Genomic DNA, 14,363 nt, shown 5'->3' on the forward strand with positions numbered 1-14,363 from the left:
CCTCTACCTCCTTAATGAATAGAGAGGTGGATGAATGGAGGTTAGTTTAGCTGTTGCTCCTCTCTCCCGTTCTCTAAACACCAAGAAGGTAAGAATGGTTTCTGTTCATTGATGTATCTACAACATCCAGAAGAGCCCAGTCCTTATTTGCTAACTTGGTTGAAGACCCCTTAGCCAGTGTTTCCACTTGATGCAGACCTTTAGCAGGGCCTGAGTGATAACTCTCTGTGTGTCTGTGTGTGCATCGACAAATGGCTATAGGTTTTGCCAATACTTTAGCTCAGTACTAATTGGAATTATGCTGGTTCCATTTGGACAACAGAAAGGTCGATAGCCTGCCTCGTAGCTCAATTAATTTTAAAAATAAAAGGAAAGAAAAAGCTGTATTGGTTATTTAGCTGCAAAGCACAAACACACATACACATCATTCTCAGTTGTGTTGGTGTTCGTCACTTACTCGCCTTCTGCATGCTGGTATTGTTTCTAACTAATGCAAATTGGTCGGGGAGGGCCAGATCCACAACAAAATGTGCCACCTGGGTAAAGGTTTGCACATTTTCTCTGTGTGTTCGTGCAGTGGGAGGTCACGAGGGTACCTCATCTCTTCTCTGCCATCTGCACCCTTTTCAATTACGTACTCCTTGAAGAGAGACGCCATGCATGTTATTCTCTGTTCTCAGTCCTAACCCATAGTCACCCCATGCACACAGGACAAAAACTGCACCGTCCTGCTGCATCCTCTTCACGATTCTCATGTTTGAGCCACTGTGTCAGTCCCTCTCGTCGTGGGCCTGCCTCTAGTTTTCTGTTTTACCAAGCCGGCTGTCTTTTTCCAGGAACTGGTCTCTCCTGATAACATGTCCAAAGTATGTGAGACGAAGTCTTACCATCCTTGCCTCTAGGGAGCGTTCTGGCAGACAGATCTGTTTGTTCTTTTGGCAGTCATGGTACTTTCAATATCCTTGACGGCACCATCACTCAAACACATCGATTCTGCTTCTTGTGATGTCTAAAATGAGAACTTTCAATCACCCTACCCTAGGAATCCAGGAAAAGAAAAGGCCCGGCAGCTCCCTTCTAACTCTTTCAGCGAGTCTTTACAGTTTTAGGCAGTTTGTGTGCAGATCTCTTAGTTTATTCTGACCCTTTCTGTTCATGCTCACTTGACCTCTGAAATACATGCACCTTCCCACTCAACCATGTTCACTGCGCCTACTGTTAAAATCCAGAAGGCAACCAGTTTTCTGCTTTAGACACCTTGTCTACATCCTGAAAGGGTGGTTGCCGTGGAATGAATGTCAGTTTGCAACAGGTATATTGTCACTGTTAGTTCAGAAACTCGTGATCTTTTACTTAAGTTTAGTAAAGTAGGTAATTTACAGTTTGGTAGGAACAACCGACCCCCAAACCCACTGCCAGGAATTTGCCAAAGAATTTCCCCAGAGACTTTTCAAGGCTGTAAATCTTTATAGAAGCAGACTGCCACATCTGTCTGCTATAGAGCAGGTAGATAGATGGTGGGTGCGAGCTACCAACCTTTAGCTTAGCAGCCAAGTGCTCTAAACACTGTGGCCAGCAAGACTCTTGATAAGAACAAAGGTCTTTGATGAAATATGGTTGTCACATAATTTATTATTTAATAATTATAGACCATATTTTCATTCTAATGAAAAATAAGCAAATTTAATTAAGGTTTATCATGAATTCAAGTTAAAATGTTGTCTTAAAAGATAGCTGGATATACAATGAAACGTTTAGGCAGGGAATTAATTGTTTAAGAGGTAGACAGGGAGATTAGATGACTTTTTTTTTTTTACCCCTCCCACCTAGATGACTTTTTAAAACAGTCTTTGGGAATGTACTTGGTAAATCTATCTTTCTTAATCCTATTAATTGATTTAATTGGCTTTGGGGATGCAATAAGGATCCCTGGTAGCCTAGCCTAGTAGGTTATTCTGTGGATTGCTAATGGAAAGGCTAGAAGTTTGAAACCACCAGCCTCTCCAAGGGAGAAAGATGAGGCTTTATAAAAGTTCGTTAGAGAGTTTCAGTCTCGGAAACCCCCAGGGGCAGTTTCTGCACTCTAGGGTTCTGTAAGTCGGAACTGACCCAATGGCAGTGATTTTTTTTTTTTAATAGATGGGAAAACTGCTTTTCAAACTGTACTGTAACTAGCTCAAAGCCATATACTAAGTGGCACAGCTGGCCAGGTTTTTAATTTGAAACTGAAAGACTCAAACCCATGCCTTTTTTTTTTAAGGGTAGAGAAAGAAGAGATGGAGCAGATGTTTATTTCTGGGAAACATGTTAAAGTATTATTTGACATTTGTTGCTAGATGAAGGGGAAAGGTATGCACAAATTATGCTGGTATAATATGTTTATAAAAGTGATGGAGAACTTGCTTCTTAGACCTAGAGGAAGTTCAGCAATTATTTATATTTGTATGTTGGGGGGGGGGACAAATCAGGGCATTACAGTAATACAATATTCTTTTTGGCTATGAACAGACCTAGGGTTTCTGGAATCCAGAAGTCGCTGGCAGGTTCGCTAGTGGGGGAGGGAGCCCTTCTGATCGCAGAGATCTCAAAAGCACACAGACAGGAGAGGCAAGCCAGTGACTCAAAGAGGTGCTCTCCTGTATCCTCTGATGGCGTCATTCTCAGTGGGAGCAGCAGCACAGCAGCCGGAACTCTGGCCATTACCAAGAGGCTGTGAAGAAGACAAGGAAAGTTAGCAAGAGAGAGAGACAGGAGGACCCGAGGCAGCACTGAAGGGCAGTGCTGGGCAGCTGGCATTCAGACCAGTGGGAGCGAATAGCAGATCTTGAGGAACCGTGACACAGGCTGAAGGTACCCGAGCGCTGTGGGCCGATGGGGGGTGGGGGTGAGGGCTGCCTGAAGGGGGAGGCCAGGAGCTCTGCCTTCACCAAGGACTTTAACCCTTGCTAAGCTAGAAAAAACGTGCTCTCCAAAAACACTCATTCCATAGGAGGGCTAAACAGCTGAATTAAGGGGAATTTAAGTGTGTGTGTGTGTGTGTGTGTGTGTGTGTGTGTATACATGACAATGTTTGAGAGAGTTTAGGGAACAATAGAATGAAAAGAAAATGGAATTTATCCATGAACTTTTTGATGCCCTTTGGTATGTACAGATAACAAGCCCCGATGGCCCCGTGGTTGAGCTGCTTGACGAATGATGGAAAGTCTGACATGTGAGCTCCCCCCGCCAATGCACTGGAAAGTGATGCGACGGTCTGCTCCTGTAAAGATGGTAGTTGTGGAAATTCTATGGGGCAGTTGCACCTTATCCTACAGTGTCAATACACGTAGGAACCAACTGGCCAGCGGTGATTTGGGCGATACTCATATTCTCTCTTTCTCTCTCTCTCTCGCTCATCTCTCTATGTATGTATGTATGTATGCAGGTATGTATGTATATAGATTTACAAGAGGGCTTCCAAAAGTTTCTGTACTAATCCCATTATCGTTTCTTCCCAGTGTCCTATGGTTTTTTGACAAGTGTGGTAGCATGTCTTAGACTTGATGTCTCAGTCAAGATTAAAAAGCTCTGAGCTATAAATCTGGTTCTCAGAATCTCATTTGCCTCTTTATTCCTTTTGCTCCTGCACCAAACATTGCTATCTACCTGGGTGTGTTGTTTACTGTGCAAAATTCAAATACTATGTGCCCTTCCCACAAGAAATTTAAAGTACATAGAGAAGATGATGGGAGGTTTTCTTGCTGGTTTTTAAAAATAAATAACAGTAGTGACAGGACAAAAGGTTTTATCAGAAACAGATGAAGTGCTACGGAAGAAGAGAAAAGGGTTTTTAAGAATATGTTACATAAACTTAGTAGGTCTGAATTCTAGATCCCATTGCATCTTATATGAAAGGTCGAGTGTCTCCACAGACAAGCTTTAGGTTGTGTTACTGCGAATAGTAATTGTGGAATATTTTGACCGCCCCCCTCCTGTTACATGCTAGACATTTTCCTTTATTTGCAAATGAGGAGCACAGCTCTTAGACAATAAGCATGGGAGTACAATATTGCTCATTATACACCTGTGCTACCTAAGTGGGATCGTAATGAGGCCTCAGAGTCGGCACTCGTGGAATGGCCTTTCTTAGGATCTTGCAAGTTTTCTGCCTTTGACAGGGTGCAGTCTTGGCTACTCTTTTTTTGTCTTGCTACTTTTTAAATACTCTCTGTTAGCATCAGATGTCTGAGTATTTGTTTTCTGATAGGTTTCTACCTTAAAGCAGGTGCCAGCTTACTCATGTCTTCCAGAAACACTTGACTCTGGAATAGTGAACAAAGCGATTTCACATGGTCACATGAAGGGTGTCAACACTTAACTAATGGAAGGATGGAAGTAGAATGGGTAAATCTACAGTTCATCTTTTCTTGAAGACTCACTTTTTAGTTCTCACTGTTGAGCACTTAACCCTGTGTTACATACAGATAGAGGAGCCCCGGGTCTGAGCTGTTGAGTGGATTAAAGTGGGCATCCAAGAGATTTTCTTGACATTTTTCAAAGGAGAATGTTTCATTCAGCATCTGCTCTTCTGGGGTGCTGCCAGAATTGACTAATAGCTTGTCTGCAAGCCAAGAACTTTGACTCTTAAATTTTATAAAGGGTGGGTAAAAGGCAAAATTCTTTTGGAAAATATGAATTTCATTAAAATTGCCTCAAACCCATAATCAAAAAATATAATCAATTCATGTGGAGGCTTCTAAATATTCATCATATTGTCAGCCACCTATTATTACAAAGCTACTAAAAAGTTATTTTGAGGGAGAATTTGAGGTGGTAGCTTTTCTGTTTTATGGGGTAGATATCTTAATACACATTTTATTATATCTCCATGTTCTTTGTGTCTCTACTGCTCTCCTTTCTCTTCCACAAATTCCTCTTCTGGAGGTGGAATGGACACCAGTCAGCTTTGGCTCTGAATCTCACCCCGCAGTTACCGTAGTGAACATAGATCGGATCTCCAGGTTTCCCTGTGCCCTTGTTCTGCTCTCCGCGGGACTCGGAGACGGTTTCGGAGAGTGTTCTTGTCAGGTTCCAGCCCAGGGACGCACGTGCAGCGGAACAGAACATCCCCTCGCCCTCACCATTAGGTTCCTGTTTGATTGGAGCCACGGTATCACTCACTCATCTTGCCAAGGGCTCTTCCTCTTTATCTCGGCCCCTCCTCTCTACTCAGCAAAGGGATGTCCTTTTCCAGGGACAGCGTGTCCAACGTACGTGAGACAAAACCCGTCACTCTTGTCTCTGAGGAACATTCTGGCTGTACTTCTTCCGAGACAAATTTGTTTGTACTTTTGGTAGGCTATGAAACTTTGAATATTCTTCACCAGTACCATAATTCAAATGCATCGACTCACGGCCCGCTTTTGAGGAATTTGCTGTTGAAAACCTTATGGATAGCATTGAAACATTTTAGAGGAGACAGGAGAAAAATGTTGAGAACCTTGGTTTTACTTACCTTTTAAAATTAAATTCTTTTTCCACCGTGACTCTTTTATAGGTATTAAACAGGCCACACCCCTAGGAAACAGGCTGTGACCTTCATGTTTTAGGGGAGTGTTTAAGTACCACATTACAAGCCAAGTTGACAGACACCAACACCTAACCACCACAGCCCACCGAGAAACACTGTTTTAGAGAAGTCTTCTTAAGTCTTAAAACTGGCCTCACATACCTGAGTTAATTGCTAGCTTTGAAATGACCACCCAGCCCCCTCTAATCCATACATGCCCCTTTTAGCCTCGAGCCCAGCATAAATTGCAGTTCTGACCTGACTTCCTGCAAGTTAGCTTTGGGTGGTGGCCTGCACATTCCTAGTGCCACATCTGACTGTCTACTTGGCCATTGCTTCTTCCTAAACTATCCATGTTGAAGAATGAGCGATTTTGTCTCAGTATTTTTCAATTCATTGTGGATGGATACTTCTCTAAAAAAGAAAACAAGAAAATGAAATGAAAGAAAAGGCAACCAGAGGCCTCCATTTTTTATCTTTGGATCCAAACAAATATAAAACTTCATTCCTAATTGCTCAATTTCTAAACACTCTCAAGTTTTGGCAACAAACAGTTCGTGATTCATGGGCCACAATTTGAGTAACACCATGTTGGCCAATCCTGCTTTTTTCCCCGAGATATTTGCCCTTCACTGCCCACCCAAAGCAGTAATTTTATAACAGTTTACATGTTCTGCAACTTTTAACCAACTGTTTCGGCCAAGGGAATAAAAGAAAACTCACAGCTTTGGGGGACTAACTGATGCATCCAGCATACAAATGTGGCTCTTTGACCTTTTGACTTCATGGTCTTTCTCTGCTCTTGATTTAAAAGATGGCAGAATTCAAATACAGTGCTTATTGGTTTGGGGACGGGCAGGAACTGCTGAAGTGTGTTGCAATCAGTTTGAAAGTCTTCTCTTTAATGCGGATTTTGCTTTTGTGAGTTTTATCACTGGAGTTTCCAATCTTAAGTGGATGAAATTTCTCTAGGGAAAATAGGAAGGGAGACAAAATCAGGAAAGATTTTTCAAAGGAGAATAGGTGGTTAAAGCTTTGGGGAAAGGCATTGCTTTCGTTTAAGCACTTTGAAGTTAAGGGACTGTGTAAGTTCTTCCCTACTTAGGAATAGACGGCTGCTTATGGACAGCCATCCTCAGCAGCTGACCGGAGACCTCACTGGGGTTCTTTCTTGCTGCTTCCCACCATTACCGAGGCCCTGGTCCCCTCTGCCACTCGAGTTGGGAGGAGAAGTGCAGATGATACTGCTTAGGATTATTAGGTATAGTCTCATTTGCTTTCGGAGGTGCAGCGGTGACGTGCTCGGTCCCTAAGTAAAAGGTCAGCAGTTTGAACCCACCTGCTGCCCCTCAGAAGAACAACCTAGCAGGGGCTTCTATGAAGATGAGCATCAGAGGCTCTGTGAGGTCTCTTGACTCTACCTTGACTTGATTCAACAGCAACCAAAGAAAACAAAAGCGCATCACCATCTACTTTACTCCCAAACCTGTGCGGTGCCAAGACTGTACAGGAATAGAAAACCTTTTTCTCCAAGGAGTGGCTCAAGGTTTTCAACTGCTGACTTTGCGATTAGCAGCTCCCAGTGTAGCTATTGTGCCACCAGTGTTCCTCTTAACAGCAGCGTGCTTGGTCTTTTCTTGGGGTTTTCGCCTTATTTGAGCCTGTATCCAAAAATGAAACCCAAGCAAAAACATGCACTAAACTCAATGCCATCGAGGCAATTCTGGCCCCCAGTCACTTGGAATTTAGATAATCCTCATACCTATTGTACAAATTAGAAATGGGGAACTCAGCGGCATTAAACAGTTTACTCAACATCTAGATCCCCCAGTAAGCTACTGTCCAAACTTGAACCAAACTTCTTGGATTTTGGATTCCCTGATTTCTGCTACTTCGCTTCCTCTTCCACTGCAGTTTGGAGTAAGGAAGCTCTTGTGATCCATCATGATTTCATTATAGCCCTCCTATGAAAAATACGTTCCAGAGTTACAAACTTCTTACCGCTCCAGCTTCAATTGCTTGATGGTTGAATTCAAGTAATTAAATGTCTGTTTGTAGTGCCTTGGTTTTGGGGTGTTTTTTTATGCTGAAATAAAATAATTTGTATGCTTTCAAATTTGGCTGGAAATGTTTACTCTCTTTTGGAATAATATTATTACCTGCCATTCCTTTGGTAAGAAGTGTTTACAGCCTGGAGTTATGAAGCATGTAAATAACTTTGCACATTGCTGTTTTCCTCACTGTTTCATTATTTGTAATTTTCTTTCTAAGATTGGGGTATAGGGATTTTTTCTTAATATGTGTTGTTAGGTGCGTTTAAGTTGATTCTGACTCATAGTGACCCCATAGACAGCAGGAGAAACACACTGCCCCACCCTGTGCCATCTTCACAATCGTTGCTATCATTGTTGCAGCCACTGCATCAGTCCCCCTCACTGAGGATCCTCCTCTTTTTCGTTGATTCTGCTTACCAAGCATGACGTCCTTCCTCAGAGGCGGGTCTCTCCTCGTCATACACATCCAATGTGTGTGAGATGAAGTCTCACCATCCTTTTGTTCTAAGGAGTATTCTGGCTGCACTTCTTCCACCGGCTAGTGCACTTTTTCATACTTCTGGGAAACACTGAAACGATTTTTAGAATGTGAACCAACCAATTTTCAAATATTGACAAACAGAAGTCGGTGGGTTTGGCATTCACTGACTATGTGGTGAAACTGGAACCCATCCAAAGTGAGTTTAAAATAAGCAAAGTTTTGTTGTCTTGAGAACTCACTGAGAGCCCATACCTAGCAGGTCCTGACAGTTTGTACTGTGCTTAAACTTGACTTAGCCACCCAGATGTTTGTGGCCTTTTTCCTTCTTTTCCTAAAGGTTCTCTGAAATCATGTCTGGGCCCTTTTTCATGGATGCAGTTCTATAGTTCATCTGTTCCCTTACTTCAAATTATTTCCACATGCATCAACATTTTATTATCATCAGGCTGTTAGACTGCGTAGGTCTAGTTCAACACTGACTCTTAGAGGGATAACTTTTCTCATTTTTCCAGCGTTCCAGCCATTGTGTAATGTTACTCTTAAGAATTTTGTGTTTTGAATTGTAATGACTATTCCAGAAGCTAATTCCTGAGTCATCAGAGTTGTTTAGTCTTTCTCTTCCTGTGTTCGTGTTTATAGTTGCTATGTAGCAGTATTCATTTTGGATATTTAGATAGCGTTTCATTCAACGTTCTTGACTGTAGCCAAAGCCAACCCCAAAGAGTTTGACAACCAGACAGAAAAAAATAGCAAGATCCTACCAGTAGACACAGTGCTGTATACCTGCCTCAGGAAACAAAGGTAGCTGAGGCCAGGATTAGACATGTTCTCTAGACTTGGTGACGAGGCATACAATGGGCAGGTTTAGAGGGCAGGGGACAGCCTGGCCTTGCTGTTAATGACAGTCATGCTCCAGTGGCAGAGCCATGCATGCTATTGGTTTTCTCTAGACATTTTAGGTCTGCTGTTGATTAGGTTTGCAGATTTATGTATGTGTGTCTGGGGCGATGTGGTGGGAATTAATCATCTAAGAAACATCCTCTTGGTTGAATGACAGCTATTAACTAGGTACCATGTTTAATTCATTCTCAAGGGGGTTGGGATAGAACTTTAAATGATGGATCAGTACTAGTTACTAGATTAACTCAACATGGCTTTTTTAAGTACCTCTTGTATTTGGATCATCATGCCCTATACTACAATGTTAAAAAGATGTAAGAATCTCCTGCTTGAGTAGGAGAAAAGAAAGTTCTCTCTTTAAAAGGGTTCATTCCCAGCACAGATTACTGCTTCCCATCTCTTGACAGTGCGGTTTGATTTTTATTCAAGTGCAGATTCCTGAAACTCCCTGCAGACAGGAAGGATGATTCCCTACAGCAGCGGTTCTCAGCCTTCCTAATGCCACGACCCTTTAATACATTTCCTCACATTGTGGTGATCCCCAACCACACAATTACTTTGTTGCTACTTCATAACTGTAATTTTGCTGCTGTTATGAATCGTAATGTCTGATATGCAAGATGTATTTTCATTATTACAAATTGAACATAATTAGTAAACATATTTAAACTCATATTTAAAAGTGGTCTTGAAAGCTCACAGGGCTGTTCCACCCTGTCCTATAGGGTCGCTGGAGTCAGCATGGACTCAAGGCTGTGAGTTGGCTCGGCAATTTGAACCTTTTTTCTTTCTTTTTAGGAAATAAAAATTCTTCTTGTCCATCTCTGCCTCTTACCGAGTGACTATTGAATACGCGTATGAAATAGTACGTGTTTAATGTATTGTGATATCTAATTATTTCATCTTTCTGCAGTCAAGTTATTTTAATGGAGCTCATCCTCTGCATTTGGGTACGTTATCAGCGTACTGCATGTATCTCTCACCACATAGCCAGTCCTGGCCAGCATTGGGCTCTAACATAACAATTGTGAGCATGGCCAAACCCTAGAGCACCCCTGGTATGCAACGTATGAGCAGTGTTTGTTTCAGCTGATGAAATGTAAGCAGTTTCCCACACGTTTTGTTGTTGTGTCCCATTGAATGCATTCCAACCGGCTCATCGCAGCAGCACAGAGAAGCACCGCCCCGCCGCACTGTGCTCACAACTCTGGTTGAGCTCCTCCCGAGGCCTGGTGTCAATCCAGCTCTTGAGGAGCTTCCTCTATTTGGCTGACTGTACTATGCATGAAGTTCTACTGATCTAGTTTCCCAAAAAAAGCAATAATGATCTAGGAAAATGCTTTTCTTTCAAGAATATATTTAATTTTAAGTTTCATGGATTGGTTTTGCCGTGTCACTCTTTGGTATACAAGGGGCTTCGAAAGGTCTTGATAAAGTTGCTTTGTCTTTTGGTTCCACTTTCTGCGAGCCTTTGAAGTTACTTCGTATGTGCATGGGATCTGATAGGCAGGCAATTACATGGAAAACTACGGTTTTCCCTAAAATCTATTTTATGTAATCCATCCAGCACTCACATTGAGATGATTCAAAATTGTATAGCCGTAGGCCTTATGTTTGAGATTTCACCAATATGATTTCATCTTTCAGAGCCCTGAGACTTGGAGTGATTGTTACCCACTCTATGAGTCTGAAAGCTGAATTGTAGGAATTTTGACTAAGGCAAGGAGACACCGCTGCTGAGTGATATGGTTAAGAATGCAACCTTGGGAATTGTACCCATAGCCAGTGAGCCGCCTTCTACCCTTGCATGCTATCTCCATGCCTGTGGAATTTATTACTGCTCTGTAGCGATGGCTGTAAGCTGTATCAAGTGTGCATTAAAATGTTTATTTTTGTACTACATGCAGAGTCAGGCTAATATCTTAAGTGTACAACATAATTAATTTTTACAAATGGAGCACATGGTTAAAAGATTTAGAATTTGAATCAGCATTTAAATAAAATGAATTTAACAATGAATGCCGGGAGAAAGCATCTTGATTCTGAAGAAATATATTTATATTTAAACGTATTAAAGATTAAACTCAACTCACTGCCATCAACTCATTGCAATTCCGAGTCACGGCAACCCTATAGACAGAGTAGAACTGCCCTGGTGGCTACTGTCTGAGACAGTAAATCTTAACAGAAGCAGAAAGCCTTCTCTTTCTCCCAAAAAGTGACTGGTGGTTTTGAACTACTGACTTTGTGATTAACAACCTAGCATGTAACCCACTACCCACCAGAGCTCCTCATACTTACCTAAATATTCATTTGAATTGTTTTTGTGGGTCTCTAATATTTTACTCAGCTCTTTATTAGCAGTTTATTTATTGAGAGCCTCCTCTGTGTCACACATGCAAGGGAAACAAATGTCAATAATGATCGCCACTTTCATTCAGTAAACTTCCATTTGGGATCAGAGTAGTAAGGAATTAGGCATATACAACTCCAGGTGCTAAGCTTTATTACAGGAGTACTAATACAGACATGGGGACATGTTACCAGGAGAGGTCAGTTCATGGACATCTGGATAGCATACTTGTTACAGTAGAGGGGCGGCGATGCGGAGGTACTGCAGCAGTCGGCCCAAGCTGAGGTGACGCAGCACTAGGCAGTGGGATGTTCTGTTGTGCACACAGTTGCCATGAGTTGGAACTGACTCGATGCCCCTGACAACAAATCTGGGCAGTCCCTGCATGGTACAAACAGTTAATGCTCAAGCAGCTACAGCTAATCGGGAGGGTGATAACTGTCTTCCCACGAGTAGTCATTTAAAACCTCATGGAGTAAGTGTAGCCTGCACTGAAACACGACCGGGCAGCAGCTTTTCTCTCGGGGGGCATAAATGACTAACTGGAAGAGGCCAAGGAAAACTTCCCAGAAGTGACATCTGAACTGAGCCCTTTGTGTGGAGTAGGAGCCTTCAGAGAGCGGAGAAGCAGCAGTGGGTCTAAAGGCCAAGGCTGAGGAAGCAAGGTGTCGTAAGGCAGCAGATTCACAGTATGGTTGGCGGGGAATGGAAGTGCAGGGAGTGCCAGGTGGACTGTGGGTAGTCATATCGCGAAGGGGGTTTTTACTGTGGCTTAAGTTTCTTTGGTTGAAACACCAGGACTCTGCTATACCAGATAATAAGTAGGAAAAGGTCTTATTGGAGAAACCCCGGTACATCATGGAAGAGCAGGCCCAAGATCCCTGAAGTGACTGAGACGAGAGAGGTACTAGGGACTGACACGAAGGCTCAGAGGAGTAGCAACAAGCCAACCTCTACTGACATAGGAAGGAGGCAGGCAAAAGTCAAGGGACCGTGTGGCTGAGACACTGAGGACCTGACTGTTGGCTGTGGAGAGGCGCTGCTAAGGACCAATAACTGTATCCTTATTGTTTGCTCATCCCGACTGTGCTAACCTATTAACGGCCTCAATAAACCCGCTTAACCTTGTGTGAGACAGATCTTATTGGAGAGATAGTGAGAGCAAGTCTCAGAATTGAAGAACAGACAGACCATCCAAGTTCCCGAGAGGACAAAGAGCCAGGGCTACTCCTGGCATCTCAGCAAAAACAGTTTGGGGATTTCTATGTGGCAGTGCCTTCAGTTGATTGGCTCCAACTACAGAGTACAAGCCTCTGATCACGTTTCGTTCGGGCAAGTGGCCCAAACCAGGACCTGTCTCTGTTGTCAGGGATAAGGTAGCAGGCTCCTGCCCCCAGAAATGAGTGGAAGCTCAGAGACCACTTGCATTTATCCGAGTGAGAGATGATGACGTCAGAGGTAGGTGTAATGTGCACTGGCATGGAAAAGTGAATTAGAGTCAGAGTTAACTTAAGAGGAAGATGAGGCAAGGCTTCCCGTTTGCATATGGGGAGGTTTGGGAGGCACAGGAAGGAGTTGAGACTGACCGCCTAGTTTCTGGCTTATGTTCAAACTGGGTAATTTTGGTGGCCCTTTTTGTGAAAAACAGTTTCAGAAGGAAAATGAGGCCTTCATTCAGTTTTGGAGGACTGAATTGGCTGCCTAGTAAACCACATTTCATTTCAGAACACTTAGTTGTAGCAGATGTTAATCATTTAAAGTCTGGAGTTCAGTGTTGCTATGGGAATTTGCCCGCTGCCGTGGCCTCTTCTCCTAGACTTGTCTAGTTCCCATCTGAGTGGGCACGAGGGTGTAGTTTGCTCAGATGCTGAAATACTCCACAGCTAGCAGCAAGGGCTGCTTGTCACTGATCTTGGGTGTTCTTAAAGGAAACTCCAGTAGCGAAGTTCTACAAAAGTTCTTCTAGTTCTGCTGTCTGAGGTTCTTCTGCTCTGCAGGAGAAAGCTGGTAATCCGCCCCCATGAAGATTACAGCCTTGGAAACCCTCGGAGCCAGCCGTGTGTCTGGGGTTCTGAGGCTGACTCCACCCTGCTTCAGCGGGTTTTATTTGTTCGGGAGAGAAGGGACTTGCTATTTCACGACACTATTCTTGGCATAATATAGTCTGACTTCAAAGATAGTGGCAAATCAAAGACTTCTGTGATTTTAAGAAGTTAAAATGATAGTCAAAATTTTTCTGTCTTTTAATTTTAATTAAACCACCACAACAGAAAATAACCCAAAGTCACAGCCATCGAGTTGATGCTGACCCCTGGCCACCCTGTAGGACAGAGTAGAAGTGTCCCTGTGGGTTTTCTGAGACTGTACATCTTGATGGGAGTAGAGCCTCCTTTTCCTCCCGTGGCGCTGCTGGTGGTTTCACACTGCTGACCTTGTGGTTAAGTGTGATTCACTACACTACACTACCAAGACCCCTTTTCACATTATTATACTCCTTTTAATATTAATGTGTTTAATCATTCAAGTCAAACTTGTACAAATGGCTGTTCAGATACTTTACATTAATGCTTTTGAAATCAAGCCGTTTAAAACCTGAGCTAGCCTCAGAAATTGTCCAAGTGAGTGGTCACTGGGGCTCGCATAGTACCCACAGGGAGCAGTTAGGATTTGTGGGGTCAGTTTAAGTGACTTCAGTAGTTCGGGGTGAAAGGTACCATAAGAGTAGGGCCACAGATGCTATGTGGGTGTCATGTAACGTGTACCCACAGGACTATGAGGCAGGTTCTTAAAGGAGGAGAGGAGAATCTTGGTGTCGTTTTCTTAGTACAGGCCCTAACTGTTTCAGCCATAAGCAAGAATGTCTTTTGCACAGTTTTAAAAGACAGAGTTTTCTGAGGGCACCAAGGGAAGTTGTCGGGAATTTTTAAGCTTTACCTTCTTAGGTGATAATCAATTTGTTTTCATTTTACTTTAAAATTTTTTCTTATTCTATTTAGAACCTCAGATACTTAAAACAAGGGTTCAAAT

General features: G+C 42.8%; 1 protein-coding gene across 2 annotated transcripts in view; it reads left to right on the forward strand.

Annotated features, from left to right (window-relative positions):
• LIMS1 (LIM zinc finger domain containing 1) overlaps nucleotides 1-14,363 on the forward strand; it is a 168,476-nt gene that overhangs the window by 40,757 nt on the left and 113,356 nt on the right. Inside the window, exon 1 of one of the 2 annotated variants that reach the window (XM_075563360.1) lies at nucleotides 2,700-2,850. The exons of the other annotated variant lie outside the window; for it this stretch is intronic. The gene's annotated coding sequence lies outside the window, so the exon portion shown is untranslated. Of the gene's footprint in view, nucleotides 1-2,699; nucleotides 2,851-14,363 lie in introns of those variants that run through there. 2 annotated transcript variants of the gene reach the window in all.

The sequence above is a fragment of the Tenrec ecaudatus genome, chromosome 11 (assembly GCF_050624435.1).
Source record: "Tenrec ecaudatus isolate mTenEca1 chromosome 11, mTenEca1.hap1, whole genome shotgun sequence".
Classification (NCBI taxonomy): Eukaryota; Metazoa; Chordata; class Mammalia; order Afrosoricida; family Tenrecidae; genus Tenrec; species Tenrec ecaudatus.